Below are 18,312 nucleotides of genomic sequence, written 5' to 3' on the forward strand. Positions count from 1 at the left end.
TCCACCCATGAGGCTTTCGAGGTGGCACACAACCTATTAAGGCTCATGGCGCCGTTCTTGCCACCAAGTCAGGAGAGTGTCCCGGCACCGCAAGTCCCATCTTGACCCGCTGTGATCTCTAAGTGAAAGCCGGTGATGATGGCACGCTGATCCCCATCACCTCAGCCAGCTCCACCACCCCGAGAGTGTAGTCGGTCCCCTGCTTCTCGATGCTCTACCTTGAGAGGAGCAGCACCATCCTACTCGGAGTCGGACTTGTACTGCTCCGACTATAGCAGTAGCAGAAGATCCTCCTCACGGCACCATCGGCGGTCCTGCCCCATGCAGAGGGCTCCTCAGTGGCAAAATCCACAGCAGTGGCCTTTTTTGGACTCCATGGGCCTTCCATCAAGCCCAGGGTCAGAGCCAGGGATCCCGCTCGAGTGCAGCGTGAGTGGCCTCCATGACGTTCGTCCCGCCACGGCTGTCACCAGAGCCAGTGCCTCAGGTGTTAACGCCGGCACCTCCGGCACCGTTTTCGGCACCGGTGCCAACTGCAGCACCGCAACCGACTGCTTAGGCACCAGAGGAATCAGGTGCCCCCATTGTAGCCTCGGCGCAAGATATACCCTTGGCATTGACACTGGCACCGACGCTGCCTCCATCATTGGCACCAGCTGCCACAGTGCCCACAGGAACACCGGCGCTCGTGCCGCACCAGATGCCGGCTCTGTGGGGGGCGACGCCGGCACTGACACCCGTACCTTTTGCACTTATGGGACCAGGCCAGCCTTCTGTTTTTCCCACTGGGCCAAGAGATCCCTCGGGTTCGGATGGTAGGGAGCAACCACCTACCCTGGTGGTCTCCTCTTCCTCCTCAGCAGATGAGGCCCTAGTGGGCACATCAGTAGCCCCGGCTCTGGAAGACTCCAGAGTGTTACAGCAGCTGCTGCTCTGGGTCGCCCAGGGTCTGGGCATTAAGTCAGAGGAAGTTGTGGATGATGTGGACCCTACGGTGGACATCCTGGCTCCCTTCGGCCCTGTCTGTATCGCCTTACCGTTAATAAAAACAATAACGGACATGAACAAGACCCTTTGGCAGATCCCGGCCAAGCGCAATAAGTGCCAGTACTTTGTGCCCTCCAAGGGCTATGAACATCTCTCTTCCCACCCCGAGCCTGATTCCCTGGTGGTGGATGCTGCTAACCAGTGGGAGAGACAATGATTTCAAGGCCCTTCACCCAAAAATAGGGACGCCAAAAAATTAGACCTTTTCGGGTGAAAGGTTTACTTCACAGGGGGACTGCAACTCCGTATATCCAATCAAGATGCCATCGTCAGCAGATACTCCTACAATGTTTCGCATGGTCTCTCTGGCCTCCATCATTCCTTCATTGGATACAGCAGACTGGTACGCCATCCTCGACTTGAAGGACGTGTACTTTCATATGGCAATCGCCCAACCCCACAGGAAGTACCTCAGGTTTGTGGTGAACAATACCCACTACCAACTTACAGTCCTCCAGTTTGGTCTGTCAGCAGCACCTCATTGTTGGCAAGTGCAGGCAGTCATCACTGTGTTTCTGCGCAGGCACTGGGTACAGGTGTATCCTTACCTTGATGACTGGCTGATCAAGGGCCACGCCAAGACACAAGTGGAAACTCAAGTCAGACTCATCAGAGCCACCTTTGACAGCCTGGGTCTTATTCTAAACGAATTAAAATCCACTCTGTCCCCGGTCCAGAGGATAGAATTTATAGTGGCAATATTGGACTCGCTCCAGGCCATGGCATACCTACCGCAAGTGAGAATTCAAGTCCTGACTGATGTTGGTCGAGGCCTCAGACAGTTTCTCATCACCACAGTAAGAAATTGCCTGAGGCTTTTCAGACACATGGCTGCCTGTACCTACGTGGTACAGCATGCCAGTTTCAGGCTTTGACTTCTTCAGTCATGGCTTGCATCAGTGTACTGCCCAGCCATGGACAGCCTGGACAAGATAATGACCCTGCCATGCCTGAGCCTCGACTCCCTCCTGTGGTGGCTTGACCCTCAGGAGTTATGTTCAGGCATCCCCTTCTCCAGTCCGCACCTGTCTCCGACACTAGTGACGGGTGCATCAGACATGGGCTGGGGAGCACATCTCAGGACTCAAGACCTCTGGTCTCACGCGGATCTGGCTCTCCACATCAACGTCAGAGAGCTGAGAGTGGTGCGCCTGGCATGCCAGACCTTCCGAGCACACTTAACGAGACAATGTGTATTAGACATGATGGACAACACCACGGCAATGTTCTGTATCAACAGACTGGGGGGTGCACGCTCCTCTACTTTGTGCCAGGAAGCCCTCATGCTATGGGACTTCTGTGTAGAATATTCAATACACCGGCAGGTGTTGTACCTCTCCAAAGTACAGAACGAGCTGGCGGACCACCTCAGCAGGCCATTTCATGCCCACGAGTGGACCCCTTGCCCAGACGTTGAGATGTCAATCTTCCAGAGGTGGGGCTTTCCACAGATAGACCTGTTCACCACTTGATACAACAGGAAATGCCAGCAGTTCTGCTCCTTCCAAAATCACAGCCCGGGGTCCAGTGCAGACGAGTTCCTCCTCCCATGGGGAGGTTGTCTCCTGTATGCCTTTCTGCCCATGCCACTTGTTCACAAGGTGCTACACAAGATCTGGAGGGAATGAGCTCAGGTCCTGTTGATAGCACCAGCCTGGCCCCGTCAGCACTGGTACTCATCTCTCCTAGACATGTCCATAGAAGCCCCGAACACCCTGTCACTCTGCCTGGACCTTCTGTCACAAGATCACGGCCATCTTCCGCATCTAAACCTCAAGTTGCTTCACCTCACGGCGTGGAAGCTCCATGGTTAAACCTGATGAAGCTTTTCTGTTTAGGCCAGGTTAGACAAGTCCTCCTTGGCAGCAAAAAACCCTCTACCAGAGCCACATACCTTGCCAAGTGGAAGAGATTTTCAATCTGGTCAGGACAGTGCCATTCTCCCCCAACACTCGGTGCCACTTATTCTGGACTACCTCCTCCATCTGAAGCAGCAGGGGCTTTCGTTATCATCAGTAAGAGTGCACTTAGCCACCATCTCGGCTTTTCACCCCGGTGAGGAGGGCCGATCTGTGTTTGCTAACCCGATGGTCAGCCGGTTCTTGAAAGGGCTCGACAGGCTATACCCTAACATCCATCAGCCAGTCCCCACCTGGGACCTCAACCTGATCCTTTCTTGACTCATGGGCTCCCACTTTGAACCGTTAGTGACTTGCTCCCTGCTCTACCTCTTACAAGGTGGTGTTCTTGGTAGCGATAACCTCGGCCAGGAGGGTGTCTGAGCTCAGGGTCCTAACATCAAATCCCCCTTTTACTGTGTTCTATAAGGACAAGGTTCAGCTCAGGCCCCAACCTGCTTTCCTCCCGAAGGTTGTGTCGCAGTTCCACAACAACCAGGACATCTTCCCCCCAGTATTCTACCCTAAACCGCATTCTAGTGGCAGGGAGCAGAGGCTCCACTCACTAGATGTTCACAGGGCGTTGGCTTTCCACATCGAAAGAACAAATCCTTTGAAAAAAATCGGTCCAGCTGTTCGTGGTGGTGGCAGACAGAATGAAGGGCCTACCCATGTCCTCACAATGCATCTCATCATGGATCACGTCCTGCATATGCAAGTGCTACAACCTGGCAGGGGTTCCTGCACCCCTGATCACTGCAGACTCCACCAGGGTGCAGGCTTCATCAACAGCGTTCCTGGCGCAGATCCCTACTCAGGAAATCAGCAGGACGGCGACGTTGTTCTCCATCCACGCTTTTACCACACTTTATGCAATTATGCAACAGGCCAGAGAAGACGCAGCCTTCAGACGAGCTGTGCTCCAATCAGTGGACGATTCCAACCCCACCTCCTGGACTTGAGTCACCTGACTGGAATGGACATGAACAAGCACCTGAAGAAGAAAAAACAGTTACTCACCTTCTCGTAACTCTTGTTCTTTGAGACGTGTTGTTCATGTCCATTCCAATACCCACCCTCCTACAGTAGCCGGCAAGAAGGAACTGAGAGGGTAGCAGGTCGGCAGAGCTCTATATTGTGTGCCATGAAAGTACAACTCCAGGGGGCGCCCAAGCCGACCCTAGTGTTGCTGCTAGGGGAAAAATCTTCCAGCTAATGTGCACGTGTATGTGCGCGCACACACCGGATTCAAATGGATACAAACAACACATCTTGAAGAACAAGTTACGAGAATGTGAGTAACCGTTTTTTGTCAAGGGCAGTAGATGGCTCAAGGGACCTGGGTTCCCAGGTGCAACTGTTTTCACTGCCCGCAGGTGGGCCTGGGGAGGGGAATGGCCTCTGGGATCTCAGCTGACGGGCTACAGAAGGTAGCTCGTGCTCCCACTACTCTTTGATGTCCAGGGGCTGCAGGACATGGCTGGGCCCTGGTTTTGGGCCCTGGATTGTGGGCCTGCTAACAGCAAGTGGTACAGCTGAGCATTCTGGTCTGTGACTTGGTTATGCTTTCTCTGGCCACTCCAACACTGTCTCTGGATAGCTCCATTTCTTTTTCCTTCTCTGACCTCAAGTTCATCCTCTCCATTGTTTCCAGGGTTTGGAGGAATCTGCAGTGAGGTCTGCAAACATTTCACCCTAAGTTTTCCATTTCATCTCCCTCAAGTTAGCAGCTGCTCAGCTGCTGAGAAAAGACCTTGTCCTTGTAGTTCTGGCCACTGCAGGTGCTGTGGCTGCGGGAGTAGGAACAGAAATCAATCACAGAATGGCAGTGCCATCATTTTGTTAAATATATTTCTGATTTCCCCCCCCCCCCCCCCGAGATTCTTCCCAGGGCTGTTTGATCTTTATCCATCAGCATCCCTGTTGTGACCCCTTCCGGGCAGCTGCTCTGTAGTGTTCACAAACAGATCTTTATTCCGGTGGCTGGCCGAAAGAGCATCCTGCACAGATGCTTCTCCCCGAACGCCGATTAGCGCCAGGGTGTGGGCACAGCTCCAGGCGGCTGCTGCCGGTGTGTTTAAGGCTTCTGAAATAATATTGCAACAATGCTGATATATTTGAACTCCGGTGCAGCTGGCCAAAGTCTGGCTCCTTGCCAATTTTTAAACACGGGGAGGGGACATCCACTCAAGTTGACCCCAGAGCGTTGTAGAACATGCAGGTAACCTCCAGTCCGTAATGGACAGCCACAAAGCAGTGTGGGATGGTGGTTGGAAGACTGACAAAGCAGTGTGCTGCAGCATTGCATGCATGTGAACAACAGACCAAACTAACTTAACTTACATCAAGCTTAATACACAGTGTGCCCCTCACAAGACACAGCTGAGGAGGAGACAATGTGGTGTGTGGTCCATGTGTCTCAGTGGTTAGAGCACTCGTGCAGGAGGTGGGAGACCTGGGTTCAAATCCCCATACTGCCTGATTCACAGCAGGGACCTGAAACCAGGTCTCCCTCCTCTCAGCTGAGTGCCCTAGCCACTGGGCTAGAGAAGTGTATGCTGGGATGGGTGTCTCAATCTCTCCTGGTCCACTTTGTACAAAATACATGATCTTTCCGGGGGCCAAAAGACAGATGGGAGACCTGGTTTCTAGTCCTTGCTGTGAATCAGGCAGAATAGGGACTTGAACCCAGATCTCCCACTTATGGGTGACACTAAGCTATAGGGGCACAGGGATCAACAACTCCTCCTTCTTGGCTGTGTCTTATGCAGTAGGTGTTCCAAGACACCTCCTGGATAGGGCAGGATAGGTCGGGGAACACCTGAGGCATGTCCACACTGCAGCTGCCCTGCATGTTTCTTCCGGCCTGGGTAAACTGACATGTGCTGGCATCGCTTGAGCTAGTGCACTGGTAATAGCCGTGTGGATGCTGCAGCATGTGTTACTCACCCACGCACAAGCCTGACTGACCCCCTGGCTCCCAGCTGCAGCGTTGACATGTACCTGGTTTGTAAATTCCACTGGGGCTGAGCTGTGCGTCAAGCACTGAGCTGCTCAGCAGTGTTGAGACTAAAGTGCTGTTTGTGCCTCCTGGCAGAAAAATAAGCACCTGGGGGACTCTGCGATGGAAACTTAGGAGCGTGAGGAATTTAGGCACCTACAGGGTTAGGCAGCTGAGAGGTGGCTTTGTGAATGCCAGTGGGACCTAATGTTGGAGTTAGGTGCCTTAGGCCCCCTTGGGAATCAAGATCATGCTTGGCTTTGTACTGAAACTTTTCTGGGGTTGACTTTAGAGTGTAATGTCTTTCTTTTCTCATATCAGATTTTGTTCTGTCTCCGTTTATCTTTATCAGTTATCCCTCAGTAAAGATCATTCTGAGACGTGTTTTGATCTGTATATTAATAATAATTTTAAAAATAGCAACACGCAAGCAGGGCACTGTGTTTCTATTCTGTCAAAAAATTACCAATTTGCATTCATGTGAAACCATTTTATCTGAAACCAGATCTGCAAAATATTCAGGATTGATTGGCAGGGTAGGCTTTATCCGCCTTGATCCCTTTATCAAAGAAACCAGTAAATCTTTAGGTTTCTACAGTAAGCTATCTCAAAAGAGCCTCCTGGGGGAAAAACTGATTGAATATAAGATACTCTTAAGGAAAAATATATGAAATGTAAGATGCTTTAAAGAGGTGGTTTACTCAGTGGTTCTTGAACTGAGGATTCTAAATACCTTATTGTAGAAAGAGATTGGTAGGAAAATGCTGAAGCGTTAAACATTTGCAAACCTATGAGTGCTAGATGTGGCAAAGAATTTTAGCAACAAGTGCTTATTTCAGTCCCCTGTGGTTATATTTTACATCAGTGCGATTTACCTTTTATTTGGAGGTGCACTATTAATAATGCACCCTAGTTCCATCTATCTCCTCAAATATACCTACAACTTCCTACTGAGGATTCTGGAACTCTAGCCCGGCAGAGATTTTTATGGTGCTGAAAAGCGTAATTGTAATGAATGCTGGATTGCAGGACAAGGCTTGCATGAAAATGTCACTCTTTGGTTGTTGGGTTTCAATATTTGAAACTGACAAAACGTGTAGGGTTTTCCTGAGTTTCACTTTGATCTTCAGTTCACACAAACCTAGTGTTCAAAGTGAAATTCAGGAGACAAGGAAAAGTATGAACTGAACCTACCAAAAAGATTAGTGAAAGCTGTGTGCAGCCCAAACCTGGCTTTCACAATATCCAACAGATATGGCAGGTAATACCTTTGCAATGTCAGGCCTCTATCCTGCAATTAAATATACAAGAGTATACTTGTACGTCCACTGAAATCAGTGGGGTCCCACACAACACAATGGTCCACCCCATGGATCTGATTTGCAGCATCAGGACCACAGGGATCAACAAAGTGGTTCACTGCCATTAAGTTCCTTACCATTGGGGTTACTACTTCTTAAACAGCATGAGCTTTGGTCTGTCCTGCATGACAGCTCACTTAATAATCAGTGTGTGTGTGTGGAAGTATCTGACTTGAGATGTACATTCAGTGTTCACTTCTCACAAATTATTAACTGCCTTACGGGATTGGGAAGCCACTTTTATGTTAATGCTCGATAAAAATCAACCATGGGAGGGAGGCAAAGAATGGCTACAAACTCGTGAAGAACAGAGACAACAACAAAGTTGATTCCTGTGGTTACCATTGTGTGCATTATTTAGTGACTTCTGTAGAATGATGAAAATTTAAACAGCTACCTACCTATTTTTGAATAAGCAAGGGAGAGGTAAGTTTTCCTAGTTGAAAACTCACATTCCTCTCTAAATGTAATACCAATTTGCACCCTGCAAATACTGACCTGCAGCATCCATTTGCTTGTTGTCATTTTAATCTAAATTACAGCACAAATGATATTGTAAGACTGTGTTTTGGACCGTTATTACTATAGAATACTGTTGTACTTTATTAAAGGACTGTATATATTTTAATTCAGTATGATACTCTTTCATGACAAAATTTTGTGTCTTCCTCAAAAAATGTGAGGACTCACAGAAGGAGGCTTGTCTTGTTCTGCTTCTCAGTATTTATATCCCATATATTCTAAAAATCCTTAAAATAGCCAGGGGAAAAAAAAGACCCACAACTTTAACTTGCATAATGGTAAAGCTGCTAATGTGTAGACCTAACTTATTCTTTCAATTGTAATGTATGTTTTATGCAAATATTTGGTTTGCTATTTAATTAAAACATGAGTGATTACTCTAGCAATTGCTAGAAGCACTTTATTAAAGACATACACTCTTGACAATATTTAGTACTTGTTTGGTAGCTAACCTTTATTGTATCAAGTGGTTTTACAGCATTTCAGCTGGCTTTAAAATGTAGACCATCCACTATGCCAGGGAAAAGTAAAGTTCAGTATTGCCTGATTTACTTTGCCCTATTTTCTGTTTTCCTAGGGTGAAATCCATCCCTGTGCAGTGAGCCAGTATGATGTCTATACACCAGTTTATCCCAGGGGGCCCAATTGAGCAATCCATCCCTAGTTAGGAAGTACCTGCTCAAGTCCTGCTGACATCACATTCTTAGTACTTTGCTGAATAGGTATGATTTGAGCTCTTACTTAACTAGTTTGTTGAATGGGGGCTTATAATCATAACGTAAAAAAAATACATTTTATGCAGGGCGAGGAATTTGGAGATGGGATTCCACAAAAAACTTATCTCCTCCCAGTGCTCAGCTAATGGGAATACAGATATATAATAGGGGTGGAAGTTACTTTCTACATTTTTCAAGTCATTGACTACAAACAGAGCTAAGCAAAATCCAGAATTTCCATCTCATAGGAAATTCCAATTTTTCAAAATTTGTTTTCAGCCCAAATCAGAAAGAAAAGTTGAAATGGCTTTTTTTTCCCCCAGAAATGATCTGAAATTTTGATTTGGAATGTTGAAATATTTTTATGATAACACGTGATGACAATGAAATATTCTGACCATTCCAAAATTGAAATATTTAACTTGTGTTGGAGTCAGTTCAACATTGCCTTATGGGAACTGTAGTTCAGGAACCTGATATCCCCATGTAAATCCATGGTAGAGATCATCCTCAAATCAAGGGATTGCCAATCAATCGATCTCCATTCTCGACTATGGGTGGGACTCCTTAGCTGGACTACATCTCCCATGATGCACCACACAGCTTGGTTGAAAGGGAATCTATAGTGCATTATGGGAGACTTAGTCCTCCAAGGATCCCAATCCATAGAGAAGGGGGGCAGTGCAGAGGTAGAACTCCCACAAGGCAATGTGCCACAACAGAAAATGCAGTTTAATGCTGAAGTGGCTCAAAACACTTCAGATCGGTTCAACAAAAAGAAATATTCCAGTTCACTTTGAACCATCCAAACCAAAATATTTCAGTTTTCCCACAGGAAATTTTAATTTTTGTGGAAACTGCCTCTTCCGTTGGAAAATCATTTCCGTGGAAAACCCACAACCAGGTCTAATCACAACGGAGAATGTTGTAACTTCTACTCAGGTAGGGCCCCTGTCTCGCTACCGTTTGGGCAAATGAAGGGCATACGCAGTTTCAATGGTTAGGGTGCAAACTGATCTATAGCAAATGAGGTTCTTCTTTCACATTGGCTTTACACTGACTTCAGTGGAATTACTCCTGACTTACATCTGGGCAACAAAGAGAACCAGGCAAAATATTTGTAGAGTATGGGGGCAAAGATGTGTACGTGGCCTCTGTGTGGAAGGTGGTGTATTGGGGGCTGCATAATATAATATCCCTTTGTTTTCTGTAGCTGACTTAGGGAAAGACTCCTTTTCCCCACAGTAGGGAGAAATTGGTCAGAACCAGTGAGTAACAAGGTGTTCCAACTCAAACGGTGACACGCTCATGCTGTTTTACACAAACAGTCAGACTCCGACCTGCTATTGCTTGCTTTAGGGAACAATTCTGCCCACTTCCTATTGTGATGTCACTGATCCTGTTTCAGTGATATCCTGGAGTGGGCTTTGGGGTCTCCTAGAAGCCCCTGGTTAAAATATTTCTACCAAGCTCATACTGAGAATATTACCATAAATTCTCTACCTCTGTGGGAGTCACCTCTTCTGCAGCCTGCTGACCTACCACTGTGAGAGCTAGCTTATCCCTTGGGCTCATGGAAACATTTCTTACAAGCAAATGTTTGCCTTTGGATTGGCCATGGTTGCACAAAATGTCAGGGATTAAAGATGTCCAGGGAATATATGCCCACCCCCTTGGAAAGGTGCATGTGCTACTCTACAGCCAGTCTGCTCCACTGGCCAGCATAGAGCCTTTGGTAGTGCTATAGGCCTGCCTCACTCTGACTCTCCCCTTCTTCCGAAGCTAGATCCAACAGGAGCATTGGCCCTGCACAGTCTTTGCATTCAGGGGCGTGCAAGGGCTGCTGTGGCAACTAGTGTCTGTGCTGAGAACAAAATGGGCATGCTCTTTGGATGGTTTTATATAGGGTGACCAGACAGCAAATGTGAAAAATCGGGACGGTGTGGGGGTTAATAGGAGCCTATATAAGAAAAAGATCCCAAAATCGGGACTGTCCCTATAAAATCAGGACATCTGGTCACCCTAGTTTTGTAACATGCTGCTGGGGATACTCAGAGCTGTGAGACCCTGTGTTACCTTTCTCCATCAGCAAGAGTGAGCTTTGGTAGAAACTACACCGTGGAGTTATTTCCTGCAGCCTGCCATAGGTGCCTTCTCCACAAGCAGCCAAGCTCCCCCCCCATCCCAAGCCTCCCCTCCTCCACCGCAAGTGCACTGCCGCCTCCCCGCTCCTCAGCCTACCTCCCAGTGCTTCCCGCTACCAAACAGCTGTTTGTAAAAAATACCGTTTAAAAAAAGTTAATACATTGACTTTGAATAGTATACTATATTACTCTTCATTTTTTACTATGCTTTTGTATCATTGTATGAAAAGGTTTCAGTGATGCAGCCATCGGGCCAATGTACTGGTCCTCATGTGGCCCTCTTGGTGATTTGAGTTTAAGATCCCTGAACTAGACTGTGTGTCAGCTCCCTTTCCACAACAGTCTGTCTTCCCCACCAGTAGACTCCTCGAGGCTCTCCCAGCCCAAACCTTGCTTAGCAGGTAACAGTCAGTAAACTCCAGCTCCTGCCCCCCAACTCCTCAGATGTTTCCCTGCAACGCACCGCACCTATCACTGTGCATCATAGAAGATGCTAAGTTTGCTGCTCTGTTAGAGTCAGTATAATATAGTTTGTTTTTTTTTAATGGGGATGTATTTACCTTTCCCTTCAAACACAGCACTGAATTAGTCAACAGTAAAAGTAAAACAAGTTGTTTAACAGAAGAACATGGATTAAATGGTACCAAGTAAAAGGGATAAAGGCAGAGATGGTTAAAGCAAATAAAGGGGACAATGCACATCTAAAAGACTAAAACTTATCCTAGATAGTCTTTGGTCAAGATGGTCTATCTCACCTCCAATTGCCTTTCTAGTTTTTTACTCTCTGGCCTGGTCGTGACACATCACAGATATCAAAATTATTGGTTTCTTTGTCTCCTAAAGTGTAGGCTAAAAATGGACTCTCTCTCTGTTCCTTATATTCCCAAAGTCAGGAAGGCCTCCTGGGGATTCAGTCACCTGTGTCTCTCTGGGGAGCAGGAGCCATGTTAATTCTGTCTTTCGAGTTCAGGATCAGGATAACCCCTTCCGGTTTAGCTGAGTGGTTTTGTTTCCTGCTAATTATGGTAAACACACATTCCTTTGCCTAGAATAGACCTGTTTATTATACAATAATCCCTAGGATAAACCTGTTTATCACCTTTACGTAGGCTGGGCTTTCTGGTCTTCAACATGTTTGAGTAACATCACACAGAGGGAATTCATATTTTCACATATAATATGTATTTTACAATGCTATTAATAACAAGCATGCTATTATCTTTCCTATAGTACATCACAAGACATGTTTTGTACAAATTAGTAGAATGGTGTGTAAGATGTGAATACAGAGGTACCTAGGGTTACAGGTTTCTTCCTCATACCAGTGCAGGTGTTGGCCACAATCTGGCCCAATGTTTGTTAGGAAATATGACTGATTAAAAATTAAAATGGCATATAGATAGCCACATGTATAGTCAAGTCATAAATGCAGAAGATTTTGCATCCCCTTGTTTGTATGGGTATACTTTCTGTAAAGACTCCGAAAAATGACACTACAAACACTCAACAGGGAGGATGGACTTATAGTCTCTGTTACTGAGGAGAATTTTACGGTGACCTCTGTCTGTCCCAGAAGATTTGCTGGGCAGCTTTATGTACAAGCCTAGATCCTCAGCATGTGTAAATCTGCATAACTTCTATGGACATCAGGTGAGTTACTCTAACACCATCTGAGGATCTGGCCAACCATCTTCATCAGTGTGAGTCTCAGGGCTGCACATTCTCAAGAGTGAAAGAGGATGGCGTTGGGAATCAAGATGTATCAACTGGAGTTGATGAGAAATGTTCCAATCAAACTGTTCAGCTGGAAAATGCTGGTTTGTGGAACCAGAAATTTATGCTGAGAGTAAGTTGGGTTTGAACTTTTGCCTAATCACAAGCAGGATTGCAGGGAAACCCTTGCCTGCAGCCAGTTTGCCCTTGAGCACTGGGGCAGCCCTACCATGCAAATCACCCCAGGACTGGGGCCCCATGTTTCTAGGGTCAATGACTCCAGTGCAGCCCGACCCAAATGTCAAAATTAATGAAATTTCCCACAGACTGGAAATGCTGCAGTTCAGCAAGCTCTACGCTCATGTTCTCCCATCACCTCCAGTTTCCATCGGCACGAGAGGCGCATGCGGAGTCGATGCGGGAACGGCAGCAGTTGACTCACCGCAGTGAAGACACTGCAGTGAGTAGATCTAAGTACGTTGACTTCAGCTAAGCTATTCACATAGCTGAAGTTGCATAACTTAGCTTGATTTCCTCTCCCACCGAGTGTAGACCAGGCCTAGATATACTTGTAGTAGCTCTCAACCAAACAAATGTAATGTAATCATGGTAGCATGGGTCAGCAGCAACACTGGTTAGCTACCCTGAGAACAATCCTGCCTGAACCCTATGGGCATGTTTTTGGGGTAGCTAGCTGGTACGTATGCTTTTTGCACTGGGATGACTAAGTCATTTACAACAACACTGTTAGTTAATCCAGTGCCACACTGCACATATACCAGCCCATAGAAAGAGCTGGTCAAAAATCATTTGGATGGAAAAATGCCCCTTTCATAAAACTAAAGTTTTCTCAGTGGAAGCTTCAGTTCTCTCTCTATATCTATATGTATATATATATAAACATTTTACCCATGAGGAAAATAGGAATGAGGACAGCTGACCACCTGGAAGTCCTGGGAACTCCAGCAGAAGCCAAGGCTCTCATGGCTTCCAAACCTCCTGCTGCAGAGTCAGGAACTTAACTATTTTGAGCAATTTCATAACCTCTGCAAATTTTGCCACCTCACTATTTACCTCTTTTTCCAGATTATTTATGAATATGTTGAATAGGACTGGGCCCAGTACAGACGCCTGGGGGACACCACTATTTACCTCTCTCCATTCTGAAAACTGACCATTTATTCCTACCCTTTGTTTCCTATCTTTTAACTAGTTACCAATCCATGAGAGTACCTTCCCTCTTATCCCATGACAGCTTTCTTTGCTTAAGAGCCTTTGGTGAGGGACCTTGTCAAAGGCTTTCTGAATATCTAAGTACACTACATCCACTGGATCCCCCTTGTCCACCTGCTTGTTGACCCCATCAAAGAATTATAGTAGATGGGTGAGGCATGGTTTACCTTTACAAAAACCATGTTGACTCTTCCCCAACAAATTATGTTCATCTGCGTGTCTGAAATTTTGTACTTTATTATAGTTTCAACCAGTTCAGTGCCCACTGAAGAACAGGAATCTATCCATTGTCTTCACTGGGCTTTGGATCAGTCTCATAGTATCTTTTAAGTAACTTAGCTGAATTCAAGTCACATTATGGTTAGATTCAGTGGAAAATACAGTGGGGAGATTTATATACATAGAGAACATGAATCAACGGGTGTTACCATACACCCATTGTTTCATGTTCTCTATGTATATAAATCTCCCCACTGTATTTTCCACTGAATGCATCCAATGAAGTGAGCTGTAGCTCATGAAAGCTCATGCTCAAATAAATTTTGTTAGTCTCTATGGTGCCATAAGTACTCCTTTTCTTTTTGCGAATACAGACTAACACGGCTGCTACTTTGAAACCTCTCATTATGGTTAGGGTGACCAGATAGCAATTGTGAAAAAATGGGACAGGTAGTGGGGGGTAATAGGCACCTATATAAGAAAAAGTTCCAAAAAACTGGACTGTCCCTATAAAAACAGGACATCTGGTCACCCTAATTATGGTTGCACTTATAGAAAAGTAGGTACATTACTGCAATGCCCATTTATGTAGAGCAAAAATAAGGAATATCTGATCCAAAATATTGCATGGATAAAAGTTAACGTAAGTACATAAAAATGGCCATACTGGGTCAGACCAACAGTCCACCTCGCTCAGCAGTCTGTCTTCGGTCAGTGGCCAGTGCTTCAGAGAGAATGAACAGAACAGGACATTATCGAGTGATCCATCCGGTCATCCAGTCCCAGCATCAGTTAGTCATTTATTTGAAGATTTTCAAAAACAGATTATGACTGAGCGTACAGCAGGAGTTAACCCTTCTCCCTTAGCTGAGGAGACCACGCCCCCCATTACGTTAAAACAATGTAAAACCTACAAGTCCACTCAGTCCTACTTCACCCAATCGCCCAGACAAACAAGTTTGGTTACAATTTGCAGGAGATAATGCTGCCCACATCTTGTTTACAATGTCACCTGAAAGTAAGAACAGGTGTTTGCATGGCACTGTTGTAGCCGGCATCACAAGATATTTACATGCCAGATCCGCTAAAGATTCATATTTATGCTTCAAACACCATTCCAGGGGACATGCATTCATGCTGATGACGGGTTCTTCTCGATAGTGATCCAAAGCAGAGTGGACCGACGCATGTTCATTTTCATCATCTGAGTCAGATGCCACCAGCAGAAGGTTGATTTTCTTTTTTGGTGGTTCGGGTTCTGTAGTTTTCGCATCAGAGTGTTGCTCTTTTAAGACTTCTGAAAGCATGCTCCACACCTCGTCCCTCTCAGATTTTGGAGGCACTTCAGATTCTTAAACCTTAGGTCGAATGCTGTAGCTATTTTTAGAAGGCTCACACTGGTACTTCTTTGCGTTTTGTCAAATCTGCTGTGAAAAAGTGTTCTTAAAACGAACATGTGCTGGGTCATCATCCGAGACTTCTACAAAATGAAATATATGGCAGAATGTGGGTAAAACAGAACAGGAGACCTACAATTCTCCCCCAAGGAGTTCAGTCATAAATGTAATTAACACATTGTTTAACGAGCATCAGCAGCATGGAAGCATGTCCTCTGGAATGGTGGCCGAAGCCTGAAGGGGCATACGCATGTTTATCATGTCTGGCATGTAAATACCTTGCAATGCCAGCTGCAAAAGTGCCACGCAAATGTCTGTTCTCACTTTGAGGTGACATTGTAAATAAGAAGCAGTCAGCAGTATCTCCCATAAACGTAAACGAACTTGTTTGTCTTAGTGATTGGCTGAACAAGAAGTAGGACTGAGTGGACTTGTAGGCTCTAAAGTTTTACTTTGTTTTGTTTTTGAGTGCAGTTATGTGACAAAAAAATCTACATTTGTAAGTTACGCTTTCACGATAAAGAGATTGCACCACGGTACTTGTATGAGGTGAACTGAAAAATACTATTTCTTTTGTTTATCATTTTTACAGTGCAAATATCTGTAATAAAAAAATATAAAGTGAGCATTGTACACTTTGTATTCTATGTTGTAATAGAAATCAATATTCTTGAAAATGTAGAAAAACATCAAAAATATTTAATTTCTATTGGTATTCTATTGTTTAATCATGATTAATTTTTTAAATCATGATTAATTTTTGAGTTAATCATGTGAGTTAACTGTGATTAATTGACAGCCCTAGTAGGAATACAATAGTTAGATAATATGTTGTATTTAATACCATATAGCATTTAATAATACACCCTCGCAGAAACTAACTGCTTGCTCTTTACTATATTCTTTTTTAGGAACCCAACTTCAGAGCCTTCTACAGAGTTCCAACGGCAATGTCTGTTGATTGATGGAAGTAAACCTTTGAACACATCACAGCTATACAAGTGATAGTAGTTCCATTCTTTTGGCAGATGTCCCTAAAGCCATCTTGTTTAATCTCTGTTTTAAGTTCTTGAGTAAACATATTGATTGCCACCAAGGCAAAGAAAATGCACTAATGTTACAGCCCTTTTATCTCTTGTTATTGACTATATTCATATGTTGTGAACTTGATGTAAGTTCCAAGATGGCTATGCAGAGGAGGGGAAAGGAGTCTGCTTTAGATAAGTACTTTGAGAACCTGTACAAACTTTTAGCTGGTCAGTTGCAAACTGGCTAGCCTTGTAGGTGAGACACTGGACTGGGAGTCGGGAAAGTTGGATCAATGCCCAGCTCCACACCTCTGATGAGCCCCATCTTACAGATATGGAATGTACAACCTGGGAATAGTGAGGATTAATGTTTAAGGTGCTCAGATACTGCAGTGATGGATGTTATAAGAAGATAGATGGAAACATCAGTGTGTTTAACATGGAACGGCCTGTACTGAAATTCACGTAGCTGCCTACAGCAACAAGGGAAGACTCAGAGCTCAGTACACACCCGCAAGAAAGTCTGGCAGAACATAGCATTACTTTTAGCACCCATCACCGTAGTATCAACGTGCTCCAGAGCAATATTTCACAAACTCTCCTGAGGAGATGGGCTGACGCTGAGTCCGCCAGGGGCACGGAAGAGTTGAAGGCTGGGATTTTCCAAGAAGCCTAAAGGAGTTGGTCACCCAACCCTCATTTAATGCAGTCGTAACCCGAACTCGTCTCGGCTTCTTTGGCAATCCCAACCTACTCAGATAAAGCTGGTATGTGGAAAATTCCTAACCCCTAACTAAACACAGCATGCTGGGGAGGATATGCTTGTGCTGTAGCCTGACAGCCCGGGCCTGCCAGAGAAGGAACTTTGCTGGACAAATGGACAGTCTGGCCACCAGTTGGCTAGACTGTCCAAGGTGATGTGAACATCATGCCCTTAGCATAACAGGGGCCCAGATCTCAGCTGGGGCCTCTAGGTACTGTTGTAATACACAACACAACTACTCTGCCCTGGGCCCTGCACTGCCCTAGGGACAGCCCTGCTTCTATCCTAAACTTTCTTAAATACTGCTGTTAGGTGCCTGTCTTGCTAAATTCTTCTCTTCCAGGCCCTTGGGACATGGGTGACTTGGGGGGCCACAGTCAGAGGCAATACATAAGGGGAATGTAAGTTTCATGTTGATAAGTAAGTTTGAAAACCCATATTCTGTAACCCTTACTGCCACTCAATGGTGCTTAACCAAGGAAATGTATCGCACTTCATTGAAACCAATGGGACTAATCATGCAGTATGAATAAGGGTGGCATATTAGGGACCTAAGGGAATCTACAAAGAGTTAAAATTAGTGGGGAGCTAAAAAAAAAAAAAAGGAGCATACATTAAACTTAGACTCATCAAAGAGACTCATTTCTGAATGTGGCACAAGATTTTTAAGACAAACAAAGCTGGAATATTTTAGGACTATTCTATGCATAAGAAACTTTCCATGAAAACCCCTTTAAGCCCTCCTCCCAATTATGTGTTGAACAAAACAATATTTGTGTCAATAAAAAGATAACAGTGAGAACAGAAATCAGTTCTGCTCAGATAAACTGAGGAAATATTTAACACACCTAACAGAATGTGATCAATAAAATGTAGACTTTTTTGGGGGGGGGGAGGGGGAGAAAAAGAAGAGTCCAAAGACTTTAGCAAAATAACAGTGTGTTAAATAAGACTGGTGAAACTTGACTGTCATAGCTTTCCTTTCAAACATACCTACTGGGAATACTTAATAGATATGTATAGTTCTCTGTTAAATGCAGATCTCCAACATCTTGTTTTAATCAAAGGGTTAGGAAGTGAAAAAGGAGTAAGGATCTGCCTTATGCCTTTATGTGGGCTAGCCAGATTTTGTGTCAAGTAGATGCAATCTGGCATGGAATGGGCAGTCTTGGCTTTAACTCAAGCCGCCTCAAGTTAATTGGAAGTCAGTTTATTTGAGCTTCAATTCCTTTTGTGGCTTCTTGCAAGATGGGCTTCGGTATTCTTGCAC

The 18,312-nt window shown here is 45.2% G+C and overlaps 1 long non-coding RNA gene across 2 annotated transcripts in view; it reads left to right on the forward strand.

The window, feature by feature from the left end:
- The window catches only part of LOC122466060, a 42,546-nt gene extending 24,461 nt beyond the window's left edge, over positions 1-18,085 (forward strand). The window contains exons 2-3 of one of the 2 annotated variants that reach the window (XR_006291277.1): positions 12,729-12,862; positions 16,163-18,085. This is a non-coding gene — a long non-coding RNA (uncharacterized LOC122466060). The remainder of the gene's footprint in view (positions 1-12,728; positions 12,863-16,162) is intronic. The other variant, XR_006291276.1, reaches the window with a different exon arrangement.
- The last annotated feature ends 227 nt before the right edge of the window (positions 18,086-18,312 follow it).

Source organism: Chelonia mydas, chromosome 5, assembly GCF_015237465.2.
Source record: "Chelonia mydas isolate rCheMyd1 chromosome 5, rCheMyd1.pri.v2, whole genome shotgun sequence".
NCBI classification, from domain to species: Eukaryota; Metazoa; Chordata; order Testudines; family Cheloniidae; genus Chelonia; species Chelonia mydas.